The following is a 17516-nucleotide window of genomic DNA, read 5'->3' as shown; positions in this document are numbered from 1 at the left end:
GAAGAGTAGAAAGATGTTTGTTAACATTACACTTGAACTTCTGCATATCATTGCAGTTGGGAAAGCAGAATCCCGGAAGGGAGTTCCAAAGACCCGCAGTTCTGGGGAAGAAACTATTGGAGTAAAAGGCTTTCTTGCACCTAGGGATCTCCACTGTAAAGGGATGAGACTTAGTAGCTTGTCGGGTTTGTCGGGGGTAGTTACGTCGGGGAGGTACAAGTGTTTGCAGTTCGTCAGAGCATTCACCATTAAAGTATTTGTAGAACAGGCAGAGGGATGCAACATCTCGTCGATGGGACAGAGGTTGAAGCCTAGATGACAGTTCAGGACCTATCAGGTTGGCGACTCTTTTTTGAACCCTGTCCAGGAGCGAGAGACAAGCAGCAGATGCACCAGCCCAGATGTGACAACAGTACTCCATACATGGGCGAATGGTTGCCTTATAGAGGTATAGGATACTGGCAGGCGTAAGTAGTTTTCTAGCACGGTAGAGAAATTGTAAAATCATATATATATATATATATATATATATATATATATATATATATATATAAGCGGGCTACCCGGCATTGCCCGGTTGTAAAATATTCTTTGATATATTTTCATTTATGCAGATTTCATATTTATTATTGTATAGCCCATTCTCTATTAATTATTATATTGTTGTACCAAATATATCAGTGATTTCAAAAATTAAAAAAAAAAAGACTCGAGTGCCATCAGCTAGAATCGAAACCAAAACATTTAGATTTCTAGTGGTATTTGCTACCATTTGAGCTAATGACACATGCATATCAAAACTTGAGAAATTAACGCAGTTAAACATATAATTGTATATTCGCACACGCATAGAGCATACATTTTGTTGAATTACACCTGCCAAGTTTTAATTTTTCAATTTTGATCCCTTAGCAGTTATTTTTTCTGGCTAAAAACCAAATCAGTTTTGTTCCACAGATCCGTATACCCCATATATCAAGTTTCAAATTTTTAGACCACAAATTGACAGCGTAGTTTAATAAAGACTGTTCCACAAAAAAAAAAAGTGTGTGTGTGTGTGCTAGAACTTTTTCATACTAAATGCTACGTGATTATGCACAATGTAGCAAATATGTGTAAATAGAACTGTGCGTAATAGTTAAATGAAACCAATCATCGAATAAGACACCATTAAAATGAAAAATTAAAGGTAGTTTTTCAAAGGGATACAAATAATAAATTAGTTAATCTTTATGAAGTCGCTAGCATATCCCTGACTGAGTATATTAAAAAGTTTTAATAATTTTGGAATAGAAAAAGTGGACTTTTAATTTTAATGTCAGTGTCACAAATAACTCAACTTTATGAACCTGTATGTGAGCCAAATAAGTCAAGACGTAGTATTGTTACCATATCTGGGGAGGAGCTGCTAAGGATAATCTTTCCTGCCTTGAGAGAATTCAAATCCGCCTTCAAAATCTAGTGGGCAAAGCCCTCTTCTTCACTTTACATTCTCTTTATCGCAGAAGAGTTGTAGCAGATCTCTCTGCTCTGTCATTATTTTCATGGCCTGTGGCCAACTGAGTTTCTATTTATGGTCCTTCCACCTGTAGAACATTTGCAAGAAACACTCGTCTAACTACAACAATGACTACCCTTATAAATTCCATGATCAAAGTTTCTTTCCTAGAAATCCTCGTCTCTGGAACACAATACCATGGAGCTGCTTCCCAGCTGACTATTGGCCGTTTTCAAGTCTTAACGCGAACAAGTTCTTGTAGAGCCGTTAGCTTAAATAAAAAAAAATGGACCAATATTCCACTATTACTGATCATCGGTTTTGCCACCTGGCCCTCATTAACTTTTATCCTTCAGCAGCCTTCTGGTCTTGATAAGTGGCAATGCAATCCCCTAGTAAAAAAAAAAAAATGTAAAAGAAACAATTTGAAAAAAAAACTATAAAAATCATACAGATTTACGTTCTTTGAATAAAGGAGGAAGGTGTATATATTGACAATATATTTTTTTATTATTTTTTTTTCCTTTGAACTTTGTGGTAGTATGACCAGAGGGAGAGGTGAGAATGAAATGGAGAAAGTAGAGAAAGGGTTGAAACGGGATATATGATAAGCTGCTCCCCTCTCAAGTAACTTAATCGATTATTATTTTAGCTTTCATTTGTTTATGGGAAATAATCCCACGTTTATTTTGCCTAGATGCCCTATATTTCTGACCTTAGTAGAAAAACAATAGAAATTAATGTTTTTAGCATAAAAATAATGTGTCATTTGGTGTGTGTATATTTAATGAAATTTTCTAATTATTCTTTGGGGGATTTTTTTCTTCATTTCTTTTAATATATATATATATATATATATATATATATATACTAGCATGCTGCCTGGCATTGCCCAGTCATAAAATATGCATAACTATTGTATTTTAATTCATACAGAAACATGCGCATGCAAGTATGTTTTTTATAAACAGTTTACTTCTTGTAAGTTAAAAAAAAAAAAAATGCTTGAACTGAAACCAAAACCTAAAGACATTGAATCAAGTCTTTAAAAAAAAAAATGTTTTTAAACCTACTAATCCTTAACATAAGGAATTTGTCATCTGAACGATTCATTCTTGATTTTTTTTTTTTTTTTTTTTCTTTTTTTTTTTTTTTTGGTGAGGCATGTTTTAAACCAAGATTAACAAGTATGCTTTTATCATTATTAACTGTCTGGTGGTTGCCACCGTGTAAACACTCATTGTTACAGACAAGGGTCTGGTTGCTAAAGTATGTAACTTTTTTTTTCCTGAAAATCACTCCAGACAAATCATGAAGCCACTTGATGTAAGGAGATAAAAAAAAAATTCTTAAAATACTACTTCATGGTCAAGAACTAACTAATATTAGATGAATAGATTCTGACGCAGAAACCCCCAATTCTTCTCGTTTTGTTAGAAACATCACTTATGGCATGTGAGGACTAAAAGACAAATTAAGAAAAGCGAGTTATGAGGCTGCCAAAAGTAAACATTCTACTTTCCTAAAAATCTGGAGAACTAATTCCTTTTTATAGAAATAGTAAATATTTGAAAATATAACTTTTGCTAAAATGATTGAACCTGAAAAGGGTTGATATATCCTAAAACAAAACAACCAAACTAAACACCATGAATAAATATTTGAACATTATAAAGAAATTTTACCAAAATTATAGCATAAAAAAACTTTTACCAAAATTTCTGGATTCGGCATCAAATAACCCAAAAAGGGTTGATATGCCGTAAAACTAAACTAAACCTAACCATGTTGGCCACAATCCTGTCTTAAACCAAAGGAAAACATGTTTCTTGCATATCATTAATCATAGATCAACGTACTGAATATTGCCTTGTATAATAAAAATTGACTGCTACCTTCACCACCATACATCATAAGATCGGAATCAATGATTATCAGAGCATATCATTGAAACTAGTTAGGACGAATAATATGGCGCATAAGTGAGCTAAAAGTCAATTAAGATGAATCAATATGCATGTCTCAAGGTGTTGTTATGGATTATAAGTGAGGTGTAACTGGCCCATTTGTCATAATGGTTAATGTTTTCTAATGGGTCAGGAGACCAGGGTTCAATCCTTAATTGAGTTATACCAAAGATTTAAAAAAAAAAAAAAAAATGATACTTGCTAAACACTCGACATCGTTAGATGAGGATTAAGAGTCAGTGAAATAGTCCAGGGCAAATGGTAGCACCCTCCCCTACATCTCCGTGTAGGGAACCTTTGAGTCGTCTTTGTCTATGATCAACCCATTTATTTATTGTTTTATTATATAATGTAAGGAAAAGTTGGTTAGATGGTAAAATATATTTACATCATATGGGTAATTTAAAAAAAACAAAAAAACTTGGATATTTAATTTATTTATAACTAGCGGGACCTGTGGAAATTCCACAATGAACTCTTTCACATGTAATATATTGATGTTGACATTCTGTGGATGTTCAGTGTAAATGGAGATGCCCTGATATTATTGTAGCTCTTTTGTTAAAACGGCAAAAGTATTTATCTAAGCGAGCAAGGACGCCTGGCATGGCCCGGTCATAAAATATGCTTAAATATGATATTTTAATTTATGCAGATTTCATGTATATTATAGATTTTTATCTATTATTAAGTGATTTCAAAAATAAAAAATACATCTATATGCCTTGGGTGCATCAGCTTAAACCGAAACAAAAACTTATGAAAAAAAAAAAAAGTGTGTGTGTATATATATATATATATATATATATATATATATACACTTGTGCCCGATATTATTCATACCCCTCGGATCTTTGAGATTTCTATAAGAATATTGCTCAAACCAGAAGATAGACAATATTAAAGGGATTTCAAACAATAAATCAAGCATAAGCATTTAATTTAAACTCAACAAATAAATAAATTATGCAAGTTTGAAGCATTATACTAAGAAAAACAATAATGGCACTAGTTCAAAATTATTCATACCTCTCTTACTAATAGTCAATAGCATGCCCTTTATTCTTAATAACTGCCTGTAACCGTTTTGGATATTTATCAACAAGGTTTTTACAAGCATCAACACTGATTTTTGACCATTCTTCAATGCAGTAGTTCTCTTAATCCCTCAAATTTCTAGGTTTCCGCTTTTTAACCTCAGTTTTCAATATGTGCCAGAGGTTTTCGATAGGGATCAGGTCAGGACTCTGGCTAGGCCATTCCAAAACATTAATGTGATTATCCTCAAACCATTTCTTGGCAGTATGTTTTGGATCATTATCCTGTTGAAGGACCCAGTTTGGTCCTAAATGGAGCTTCTCCGCATCCTGTCTAATGTTTTTCTGGAGTATCTCCAAATATTGCTCCTTCTTCATGGTTCCATCTATCTTGACCAAACTACCTGGACCACTAGCCGAAAAGGAGCCCCAAAACATTAGGCTACCACCACCATGTTTCACCGTGGGTATGGTGTTCTTTGGGTTGTAAGCTTCTCCTTTCTTCCTCCAAACGTAAGAAGCATCCATATGGCCAAACAATTCAATTTTTGTTTCGTCAGTCCACAAAATACTTGAGAAAACGGACTCTGGAGAATTCACATGGGTCCTAGCAAACTTTAGACGTGCTGCAAGGCGTTTTCCGGTGTGCAATGGAGTCCTTCTTGGTCTTCTTCCTTTCAGACCATTTTCATGCAGAGTCCTTTGCAATGTTTGCCTTGATATTTTTATGCCAGAAGACTCCAGATTTTCTAAAATGTCCTTAGTAGTGGTGGTTGGATTTGCATTAACACTTCTTACAATATTCCTGGTGGCTCTAGCAGACAGTTTCCTTTTCCTTCCTCTACCAATCAAGTTGTTTGTTGTGTGGTGGCTCTGGAATTTTTTGATGATGCTCTGTACTGTTGCTGTAGGGACCTCAAATTTCTTGGAAATTGACTTGTAACCTAAACCATCCTTATGTGAATTCACAATTTTAGCCCTAAGATCATTACTAAGCTCTTTTTTCTTCCCCATTCTAATAATTTTTATTCTTTTTTTAGTTTTCAGTTGATATCATTTTAATTTCTGAAAAATGCAAAAAACGAAATGAAATTAATCAAAGGTTGTATAAAAGCATTCAAAATAAGAATCAAACAGGAAACAAACAGTCAGAAACTCGATTAATACTGAAAAAATAAGGGGGTATGATTATTTTTGAACATTGCAGATTTTATAAATAGCTGTATATTTCTTTTATTACAAGTATCCCGAGATTTTAAAATGACGAAAATGATCAGAAGAGGTTTATTAAGAATATGTATCAATATGGACGTAAACAATAAATTCTTACAAAGTTACACCTAATAAACTCAATTTTCAAGAGGGGGTATGAATAATATCGGGCACAAGTGTATATATATATAATTTAAAGGGGATTAGAACAGTAGTCTAAAGAGGAGAGTGTATTTTAATGTGATAGTAAAATCACTAATGTAATTAAAATACAAGAAAAAACAGTGCTCGTTGTAATACAGATATATAAGCTCAATAGACCTATATCATAGAGCTATTTTAATATTTAATAAGATGATTGATAATTAAAATTAAAAATCTGTTTCATAAGAAGGAACACAACAAAGCCAATAAATTGTACGATCGTTTCGGAAACAATGTTTTTATTGAGATAGACGTTAAGTCATGGACGATAATTTTAACATAGTTTTTTGTAAACAAAGTCTCCTCATCAGCCAAAAAATATTGGGTGTCTTTTTTTTTTTCTTTTTTTCAGCATTTATAAGCTACATTTAACATCCAAATGAATGCTTTGATGATGATAATTACGAGTTTCAAAAGGCGAATGATTATAAGATACATCTGCCTTACTTAAAAAATGTTAGGTTTATTTTGGTGTCTTTTTTAAAAAAAAAAAACGCCCAATATTTTTGCTGATGAGGAGAGTTTGTTTAAAAAAACTGTTAAAATTATTGTCCAAGACTTAACGTCTATCTCAATACTTTGTTGTGTTCCTTCTTATGAAACAGATTTTTAATTTTAATTATAAATTATCACTAAAGGGAGTTCCAAAGTCTACCAGTTCTGGAGAAGAAACTATTAGAGTAGGTTTTCTTACATCTAAGGATCTCTGTCTAGGGGTGGGATTTTAGCTGTTTGTCGGGGGTATTTACATCAAGGGGGGTACAAGGGCTTGTAGTTCGTCAGAACATTCACCATTAAAATACTTGCAAAACAGGCAGAGGAATGCGACATTTCGTGAGTGGGACAGAAGCTGAAGCTTAGATGACAGTTCAAGACCTATCAGGTTGGCGATTTTCTTTTGAACCCTGTTCAGGAGTGAGACTAGTAGCAGATGCACCAGTTCAAATGTGACAACAATACTCCATGCGTGGGCGAATGATGGCCTTATAGAGGTACAAGATATTCCAGGCATAAGTAGCTTTCTAGCATGGAAGAGAGAGCCCGCCTTCTTTACAGCAGCCTTGGCAATGCTCTCAATATATCTGTTCAAACTCGCGTTTTCTGTGAACGTTAGGCCGAGGTATTTAAAAGAAGTACTTTCAGGTAATGTGTTTTTTGCCTATTGCTATTGGTGGTAGAGAAGGTTTCTTGTAATTATTGAAGGGAACAAGCTTAGTTTTGGCAGCATTGAATGGGACCATCCATTTTTGTCCTCATTCCACTACAGTGTTTCCTCTAGTGTTTCTGTCATTTCTTTGGATATGTGTTCATTTGTTTTTACCCTCATGCCTGTTATAGAGTGTGGTGTCATCAGCAAATATACCCATTCATTTATGAATATTAGGAATAATAATGGTCCAAGGATAGACCCCTGGGGTACACCCGCATTTGTATCATATCTAGATTTTTGCTTTTTTTTTTTTTTAAATTATCTTTTTGTTTTAAAATAGAATTTTGAAAGCTAAATTCAGAATGAAATTTGCTACTGGAACAGTAGCAGAAACTCTATGAAACGAGTGGACAAAAGAGGATTTTGTTTGGAAGAAACAGCTTACACTTGTATATAATTGTGTCTATCAGCTGTTGTGGGAGCATTTCATTTCAGCCTCCAGATAATGTTGGGTCATCAGGAGAGAATACACACCATTTCTCTGGCCCTTCTTCTTGACAGCTTTTCCATATATCACCCCCCCCCCTATGTCCGCCTCCTTATCTGAATTGCAGTTGAATTGAATAAACTGTTCAATATAAATTCTTTATTTTAAAATAGGATTTTGAAAGCTAGACTCAATTATTATGGCATTTTTGTATCGCATGTATTAAAGATTGAATCAACAACTTTAAGAAAACTGTCAATTAGAATTGATCATCACTTAACACTTTTATCTTTTGCACCAAATATCCTTGCAGCAAAACTGTTAAATGGATAAGTCTGTTGAGGAAATAATAAAAGGGAAATAACTCGTGAACCCTAAAGTTATCTCTTTTTTGTCAATAGTAATTTTGAAGCATAATTGATCTGCCCAGACTTATCTGCCCTTGGATTAACCAGATTACAACAAAACAGGAAAATTCAATAGAAGAGGTTTATCAAAATCGACTTAGTAACAGATAACTCAATATTCCTTATTCATAGTAATTCTCTCAGTTGTAAATTTGTTAAATGAATCATTATTGTTGATCACCATAGAATCGTTTTCATCCATTTATTTCTTCACATTTGTGTCTTAGCACTTTACAGTGATAACTAACAAAAGAATTAATTCAAGGGAGAGGAGTATTAATATAAGTTAAGCACCCCCCCCCCTTAAAAATTCTAAATAAGAAGTAGTTATTGTTCTGTTCTATAATAAAATCTGTATTTTTCAGGAAATTTTAGCTTTCTGCAAAATTTTTGTTGGGGCACAGGCATCTATGAGGCTTATAGTATTATCAACTCCATTAGCTGATTTGTGAGCTAAGTTTTGCACGTTGACTGTAGTTTTACTACTAGAAAGTAGACATTTCTGAATTTTTTAGATGAGGATTGGTTATTAGTATTATTTGGTATTAGTGGAGTACTGTTCTCATCTTGAGTGTCATTTTCTAAATAGACCTAGTATAGAATTTAACACTATATGGGATGGATAATATATACAGTAATAAATAAATAATTATAACATCAATAATAATAATATATACACTGTAATATATATTAATAATTAGTAATAAATAGTGATATTTACAACTAGAAATAAAAATAGGTTTAAGGCTCTTAAAATTTGTACTAGAATTGTCTGCAAGGACCTGTGGCACAGTGGTTAAAGTACTTGGAAAGTCAATTGTAAAAATGATATTCTCCTGAAGGTTGAATTCTCAGTGTGGGCGACCAGAAAATATAATTGTGAATTACTTTGAACCTCTATCCGACCATAGATAGATAGAGCATGTTACTCCCACGAAGTAAATAAAGGGTTCCGTTTGAAATTCTGTCTAGATTCTCAAGTTCGACAGAAACCTTCAAGAGTTTGACAAGATAAACATGAAGAAGGTTGGAGGTTACATTGACTGAAACGTTGTGAAAATGACACTCAAGTTGAGAACAATAGTCCGAAAATTTGAAATAGACGTACATGGACATTCGCATAGTTAGGATTGATTTCCAATAAAATAATAAGTGTAACTGTAGAGTCATACTTACCAGACACCATATGTTTTCTGATTTTTTATATATATATAATCTCAAGGTTCAGAAGCCACTCAAGGGATAAGGGTTAACGAGTGTCTAGTGAGACAACACTGTGATAGTGGAAATTGGGTATTTAAGAGGACTGCTCAACAAGAATTAGTTTGCATTGGATTTGAAAACGACCATGTTATAGTTAGCTGGAAAGCAGCTCCATGATATTGCATTTCCGATTAGTTCTAAAAAAAAAAAAAAAAAAAAATGAAATCTTTTAGTTTTAGGCACAGACAGTAAGTGAAATTGCTGATAATAGTTGTAGTTAGGTGAGTGTTTGCCATGAATGTTTTATGGTATGGGAGGGCGCCATAATGGTTTTCCTTATGAAGGATGGAACTTTAACCTTCAACCTCTAGAAAACGGTCACTAAAAACTGATTGTTAATTAACCTTTATCCATTGCACTCAATCTTTATTACAGGCAATAATTAAGAATAACAGGATAATCAATTATCACTTCTATCCGGTCATGGTTGGCTGAATGAAAATAATCTGTCTTTGTACCTCCTTTTAATTAAAACAAAATTTTTTATTACATCCAAAGTTCACTCATAGATAAGGTTTAAGGACCAAGGCTCTATGGACAAATTTATCTTTGGTTGACCTTTTGACAACTAAGTGTTTTCTGTACTAGCCAAATAGAAAAGTTACCAGCCAAACCTACATGATTTTTGGAATATGATGTCTTCATCCCGTGACGACTATATACATCATAAAGGTTTCTCTGTATTTTTCATCAGCTAAATATTCTTTAAATAAATAAAATTAATGTCACTTCCTGCACTGGTGCTACCAGATCAGGCTGTCTACTGACTTCCTGAGATGAAACGCACCTACATAGATGTCTTTGTTTTTTTATTCCCTTTTGCAAAACTTAGTCATGTTCTGCGAAAACAAAAACAAAAACAACATTCTCCTCCCCTTCCCCTCCCTCGTTTTCTTTTTCCTTCACCTCCTCACCCCTTTTTTTTTTTTTTTTTTTTTTTTTTTTTTTTTTTTTTGCCTAGTTGGTAGGGCGATAGAACATACCAACTGCCCCCCTGCAGAGGGTAAAAATCCTTCAATGGGACCACCAGTTGACCGTTGGTGGCAACCCGTAATGCATTAAGAACGGGATCCTGGTGGTTGAGTGGAACATGCCTAGGAAATAATAACATGATACTACAACACACCACTTTGGCCCTTACTAGGCTAGACGGGAGGTTGGATAGGCCCGATCCAATCAATCGGTTGGTCATGACAAGCACTAATTCAGACAATCCAAACAAAAACACACTAACACTCAACATAAACAATAAACTGAGTTAATAAGCGATGGCTGAAGGGTCAATCAAGCTGGGAAAAAGGTAACCATCAGGAATAATAAAAATACAGGGAAATCCCATACTTGGGTGGGCATAACCATATATTGTGAATGCTTGGAAACCTCCCCATGTTTGAGTATACCAGCTATGTAGCCCTGGAGAACCGAGGCGAATGGGATTTACCCCCTCATAGTTCTTCCCCATAAGGGGCTCCGAGGAGGGTGGGGAGCATGGCTGATGAATTTTTCAAAAATTATTATGAATGCCAAAAAATCCAAGAGACCACACACAGAAATTGACTCTGACAGCGACAATGAAGATACAAACTTTCCAAGATTCATCGTGCTAGAAGCAACGTCTAATATACCGTTAACTAAAATGTCACCCTTCATTATCCAAAAGGTAATATCAAGCAAAATAACACCTAAAAATGTCAAAAAATTAAGGAATGGTACCATATTGGTAGAAGTACAAAATAAAAAACAGGCCAAAACTCTACTTCAACTACAAAAATTGCATGAAACAAACATCAAAGCTTATCCACACCAAACACTAAACTACTCCAAAGGAGTCATAAAAAACCAGGAAATCTCCGTCTGCACAACAGAAGAAATCAAAACAGAACTAAAAAACCAAGGGGTCACAGATGTAAAAAGAATCACATTTAAAAAAAAAGGAGAGGTAATATATACAAACACTTATATATTAACATTCAATTATCCTCAAATACCAGAGACCATCAATATAGGTTATGAAAGAACGAAAATAGAACAATACATTCCAAAACCTTTACAATGCTACAACTGCCAAAAGTTTGGACATAATAAAGACCAATGTCTAAGATTCTTCACATGTGGAAACTGCAGTGAAAAAAACCCAGACCACGATGAAGAAGACTGTCCAAATAAAACCAAATGCACAAACTGTCAAGAAGAGCACCACTCTCACTCAAAACAGTGCAAAATATATAAGCAAGAGAAGGAAATAATAACAATCAAATATCAAAAAAATATAACCTTCCAAGAAGCCCGCAAAGAAGTCACAAATCGCACCAAAAACTCATATGCCACAATAACCCAACAAGCAAACAAAATGTACAACTACAATGAACTAAACCTTGCTCCAGAAATTGCAAACCTAGCAAAAGAACTAAAGAACATACTTGAAGAATTAAAATCTTTTTTATCAGAACTGAAAATAAATTCTAACAGCCAAATAAAAGTCAGAAACGAACAACCCAGTATAAAAGAAAACGAAACAAAGGAAATCAGAAAAACTTCCATCAATATTGAGGAATCAATCTCTAAAGAAATGAAACCTCCTCAATTATCAAAACGTGAAAGATCCAAGTCACTAACAAGGACAAAAACAGATGTTAAAAATAAACACACAACAACAGAAAAAATGGAAATAGAACAGAACAACAAAAAAACTACCCCCCAAAAACAAAATGACAAACAAAAAACAGAATTAGTATTAATTGAAAATGAAAATAAATTTGAACTAGTTGAAACTGGTAGCCAAAAAAGACAGTCAAGACAAAGTAAATCTAAAAGTCCCAGACCAAAACCCAAAAAAAGCCTCTCACCAGAAACAAGAAACAGACCATCCACTTCCAAAAGAAACACCCAAACTAACATCGAAACTATGGACGTAGACATAAACACCAACAGTCCAAAACCAAAAGAAAATATAAACCATGACTAACAAAATCCTACAGTGGAACATAAGAGGATTAAAAATTAATATCGAAGAAATGCAAATACTTATCAAATCCTTATGTCCTGCAATAATTTGCCTACAGGAAACACACTTAAAAGAAAATGACAAAATTAACATAAAACACTACTCAATATACAACCACATAAACAAATTATCATGCAAAGCCACCGGTGGATCATCAATACTGATAAACGAAAACATTCCACACAGCAAAGTGAACTTAAAAACAAATATGCAAGCTGTTGCAATAACTGCAACACTACACAAAACAGTAACCCTATGCTCACTCTATATACCACCAAATGAAACAATAAACGAAACAGAATTAAACAATATAATCAAACAACTACCTAAACCTTTTCTACTGTTGGGAGACTTCAATAGTCACAATATATGGTGGGGCAGTAAAAAAAACAACAAAAGAGGCCAAACCATAGAAAAAATAATTAACCAAAATGATCTATGCCTACTCAACAACAAAGAGAATACATATATGCACCCACCAACGGGAACCCTATCAGCAATCGATATAACACTATGTGACCCAACTATATACATGGATTATAGCTGGAGAACACATAAGGATACATGCGGAAGTGACCACTTCCCAATCATAATAGAAAACGAGAATCCCAAGCCAGAAGACAAAACACCCCGCTGGAATTTACAAAAGGCAAATTGGGAAAATTTCCAAAATACATGTCAATACAGATTAATACCTGAAGCGAATCCTGACTTAGAACACATCACATATTTCAGCAACACCCTACTCACAATAGCCGAGGAGAACATACCAAAAAGTTCCACTACTACAAAATATAACAAACCCTGGTACAATAAAGAATGCAAAGAAGCTATAAGAGCCAGACGTGCAAACCTAAGGAAATTCAAAAACAGTCCAACGAAAGAAAATTTGGACACCTATAAAAACAGCAAAGCCAAAGCACGGAAAACTATCAAAGAATCAAAACGGAACTCGTGGAAAGACTATGTAACAAAAATTAATCAAAACACAAAACCCAAAAAAGTATGGGAGATGGTCAGAAAAATAGCAGGAAAAAATACAAAGAACCCTATTAAACACCTTATATGCGACAACACAAAGATTACCGACAAACAAAATATCGCAAATAAATTAGCAGAACAATTCTCAATGAACTCATCATCAAAAAACCAAAATAAAAAATTCCAAGCTATAAAGAAAAATGAAGAAAAAATAAAAATAAACTTCAAATCAAAAAATGAAGAAAACTACAATCAATTATTCAACAGTGCAGAACTAGAGGAGGCAATAAACAAATCTCCCGATACAGCAGTCGGCCCCGACGAGATCCATTATCAATTCCTCAAAAAACTACCAAAACCATCACTGGACTACTTATTACAAATTTACAATGAGATATGGATAACTAACAACATTCCAAAAAACTGGAAGCAGGCAACAGTAATCCCAATACCCAAACCAAAAAAAGACCATACAAACCCAACAAACTACCGACCCATTGCACTAACTAGTTGTTTGTGCAAAACTTTTGAGAGAATGATTAACGAAAGGTTAAATTGGTACTTGGAAAGCAAAAATCTAATTACAGAAAGCCAGTCGGGTTTCAGGAAAAATAGAAGCCCCACCGATCACTTAATAAAACTGGAAACACGCATAAGAGAAGCATTTGCAAAAAAAGAACATCTAATAGCAATTTTTTTTGACATGCAAAAGGCGTATGACACCGCTTGGAAATACGGAATCCAAAAAGACCTGTATGAACTAGGACTTAGGGGTAGAATGCCAGAAATTATCAGAAATTTCTTAACAAATAGAAACTTCCAAGTACGGATGGACAACACTTATTCAGTCCAAAAAGATCAAGAAATGGGGGTCCCCCAAGGCAGTATCCTGTCTGTCACCCTCTTCAACATTAAAATAAACAATATCATAAAAAACATAGACCCAGGAATTGAAAACGCCCTATACGTGGACGACCTACTTATATACTACCAATCTAAATATATACAAACAGCCGAACGCAAACTACAACTCTGTCTGAATAAAATAAACAAATGGGCCATAGAAAATGGATTTACATTCTCAGAGGAAAAAACTAAATGCATCCACTTTTGCAAATTACGAAAATTCCACCACGACCCCAACCTGAAACTGGATAACAAGAACATCCCACTCACCGACCAACATAAATATTTAGGTATTATATTCGATAAAAAATTGAACTTTATACCGCATATAAAATATTTAAAAGCAAAATGCCAAAAGACAATGCAATTGATCAAAGTCCTAGCACACACCGATTGGGGTGCAGACAAAGTCACATTATTGAAATTATACCAAACTCTAATCAGATCTAAAATGGACTATGGATGCTTCATCTATGGAGCAGCAAGGAAGTCCTACATAAAAGAACTAAATACAATCCATCATCAAGGATTAAGATTAGCCTTGGGAGCATTTAGAACCTCTCCAGTAGAAAGCCTCTATATAGAGGCCCACGAGCCTCCACTGATTCTAAGACGACAGAAGTTAGCGCTACAATATTACCTAAAGCTGGTATCAAGTCCAACAAATCCTGCATATCAATGTACCCTTCACCCACAATACACACATCTCTTCAACAAGAAAGAAAATATCATCAAGCCCTACAGCCTCCGGATAAAAAACCTTCTCACAGAAGCCCAAATGGACATTACAAAAATACATAAATATAACAAATCAAAAACTCCACCCTGGATGATCAAACAACCACACATAATATTAAAATTAAATAAATATCCCAAAACGAAAACCCACCCATCAACCTTCCATGAAGAACTACTTATCATCCAGAATACATACAAAGAATATACACAAATTTACACTGACGGATCAAAAGATGGAGATAAAGTAGGATGCGCAGCCATCCACAAAAAAATAAAACTAAAGAAAAGGCTCCCAAACGAATCTTCTATTTTCAGCGCAGAAGCAACAGCCATAGATTCGGCACTGAATATAATAACCAATGATGACCATCAAAAATATATCATATTTACTGACTCACTTTCAATACTCATATCTCTAAAAGAAAAAAAAATGACAAACCCACTTATTACAAAATTGCTAAACAAAATAGATGCCATAACCATGAAAAAAAACATTATCTTTTGCTGGATACCAAGCCATATCGGCATATACATGAATGAACAAGCAGATAAGGCAGCAAAGGAAACTCTGCAACAAAACCACATAAGTGGAAAAATCCCCTATACAGACCTAAAGACTAAAATAAACACATTTTTGAAGAGAAAATGGCAAGAAAACTGGAGCTCATGCACCAAAAACAAACTATTCCAAATAACACCAAATATTGGAACGAGAAACACCAAAAAGTTAACAAGAAAGGAAGAGGTAGTAATGACCAGACTGCGAATAGGTCACACTCACATCACCCACTCACATCTACTAAAAGGGGAGGAGACACCAAACTGTATAACGTGTCAAGAACCCTACACAATACACCATATACTGACAAACTGCATTGACCTTGAACAAATCCGAACAAAGTATTACCAAGAAAAAAATCTGAAAACAATATTAAACAAGATTGATCCCCAAAAAATTATCAATTTTCTGAAAGAAACTAAAATATACTCAAAAATATAAGGAAAGACCCCCCCCCCAAAAAAAAAAAAAAAACCTTAAGAAGAACAAACCAATATTTAACACAACATAACGAACCTTTCGGCATTAAATGACCCCAAAGTGGTTGATATGCCGTAAAACAGAACAAACAAACAAACAAACACTTCCTGCATTTGGACAATAATCTGATTTTCAAGCAATTAATTTTAAAATGGGGGGAAAAGAAAAAGTTGTTTTTAATGATATCAGATAAATCACTAATCAGGCAATCTCTTTTTTTTTTCTTTTTTTTTAATGTATGTGAAGCTGATACTGTACATACAAACACAAAATACTTTAGTCTATTAATATATGTAGGCCTTTACGGACAAATTTATTTTTAGTTAACCTTTGATAACTAAATATTTTCGTTTACTAGCCAAATCCTCATGATTTTTGGAATATGACATTTTTCGTTCAATGATGAGTATGTACATCATAAAAAATTTTCTGTATTTTTTATTTTTTTAAATAAGTGTAATCTTATGGGTGGGTGGGTAGAACTGAAGAATCTGGTGGAAAGGTGGTCAGGTGCTGCTACCTCTTAAAAATGCCGATTCTATTTTCTTCCTCTTTTTCAAAAATTTTTTTTTCTAGGATTTTCAAGTTAATTAAAATTTTTATCGTAACTTTGGTTTTGGAAATTGTTATATTAAAATTACAGTTAACAAATCCACCCCCCCCCTCCATATACTCGGATAGGGGTGAGGTAGAACGGGTGCAGAATTTACAAGAAAATTTTATCGACGTTGCCCACGATGGAGTTGATATATAATAATGAAAAAGTGCTCAATATCCTTAGTACAGCAGGCGTGTCCAAACAGAACTTCATTTCTTCTATTTATTATTTGTGGGCCCGGGCAATGCTGGGTATCCTTGATGAGACAACACTAATTATCGGTAGTAGTGGAGATTGAGTAGAATTTGATTATTTAAGAGGATGGCTTAGTAAGAACTTGTTTACATTAGACTTGAAAACAACCATATTGTAGTCATTTGGAAAGCAGACCCATGTTATGGAGTTCCTTAGCTGGGCAATTCTAAGAAAAGAAACTTTGTTCATTAAGAAGAACTGAAAAATCTCTGAGGTTACATTGGCTGAAGCGTTGTGAATATAACAATCAAGATGAGAATCATAGTTGGAGTAATGAAAATGATCAATGCCCATCTAAAAAAAATTTTTAAATTGCTCTTTTACGCTTGTTTGGAATGATATTTTTATTGAAAAAGGTGCAGCTTGAATACCAATTTATCTTTTTTTTTTTTTCTTACTGTCACACTTTTAAATGGTTCATTTGTGCTACTTTATAGTTTCTATAAACGTTATTGAGTCTTCTGTTTGTAAAGATGTTATTTTCAAACCAGGATGTTGTTCTACAGTTCTACTTGTTCTTCATGATGCATTTAATCTTTCCTTTTCTGTGTTTTATTTTTAACCTGATTTCAGATTTATCACTTCAAAAAAAAAAAAAAAAAGGCTGTGCAGCAGAGGGTGGGATGACCTTCTGCACTCAAGACCTGAGATTTTGCAACTTTCTCCAACATTTTTATCCCTTTATTTATGCCTTTTCTCCCGTCTCTTTTTGCCTTTTCTCCCGTCTCTTTTTGCCTTTTCTCCCGTCTCTTTTTGCCTTTTCTCCCGTC

The 17516-nt window shown here is 34.0% G+C and overlaps 1 protein-coding gene across 1 annotated transcript in view; it reads left to right on the top strand.

Annotated features, from left to right (window-relative positions):
• Positions 1 to 17516, top strand: part of LOC145259989 (retinoblastoma-like protein 1) — a 127314-nt gene that overhangs the window by 33047 nt on the left and 76751 nt on the right. The gene's annotated exons all lie outside the window — the stretch shown is intronic.

The sequence above is a fragment of the Euprymna scolopes genome, chromosome 35 (genome assembly GCF_053919585.1).
Source record: "Euprymna scolopes isolate OS-2025 chromosome 35, ASM5391958v1, whole genome shotgun sequence".
NCBI lineage: Eukaryota > Metazoa > Mollusca > Cephalopoda > Sepiida > Sepiolidae > Euprymna > Euprymna scolopes.
Note: the sequence above shows the minus strand (reverse complement) of the source record. Positions and strands in the feature narration are given on the sequence as shown.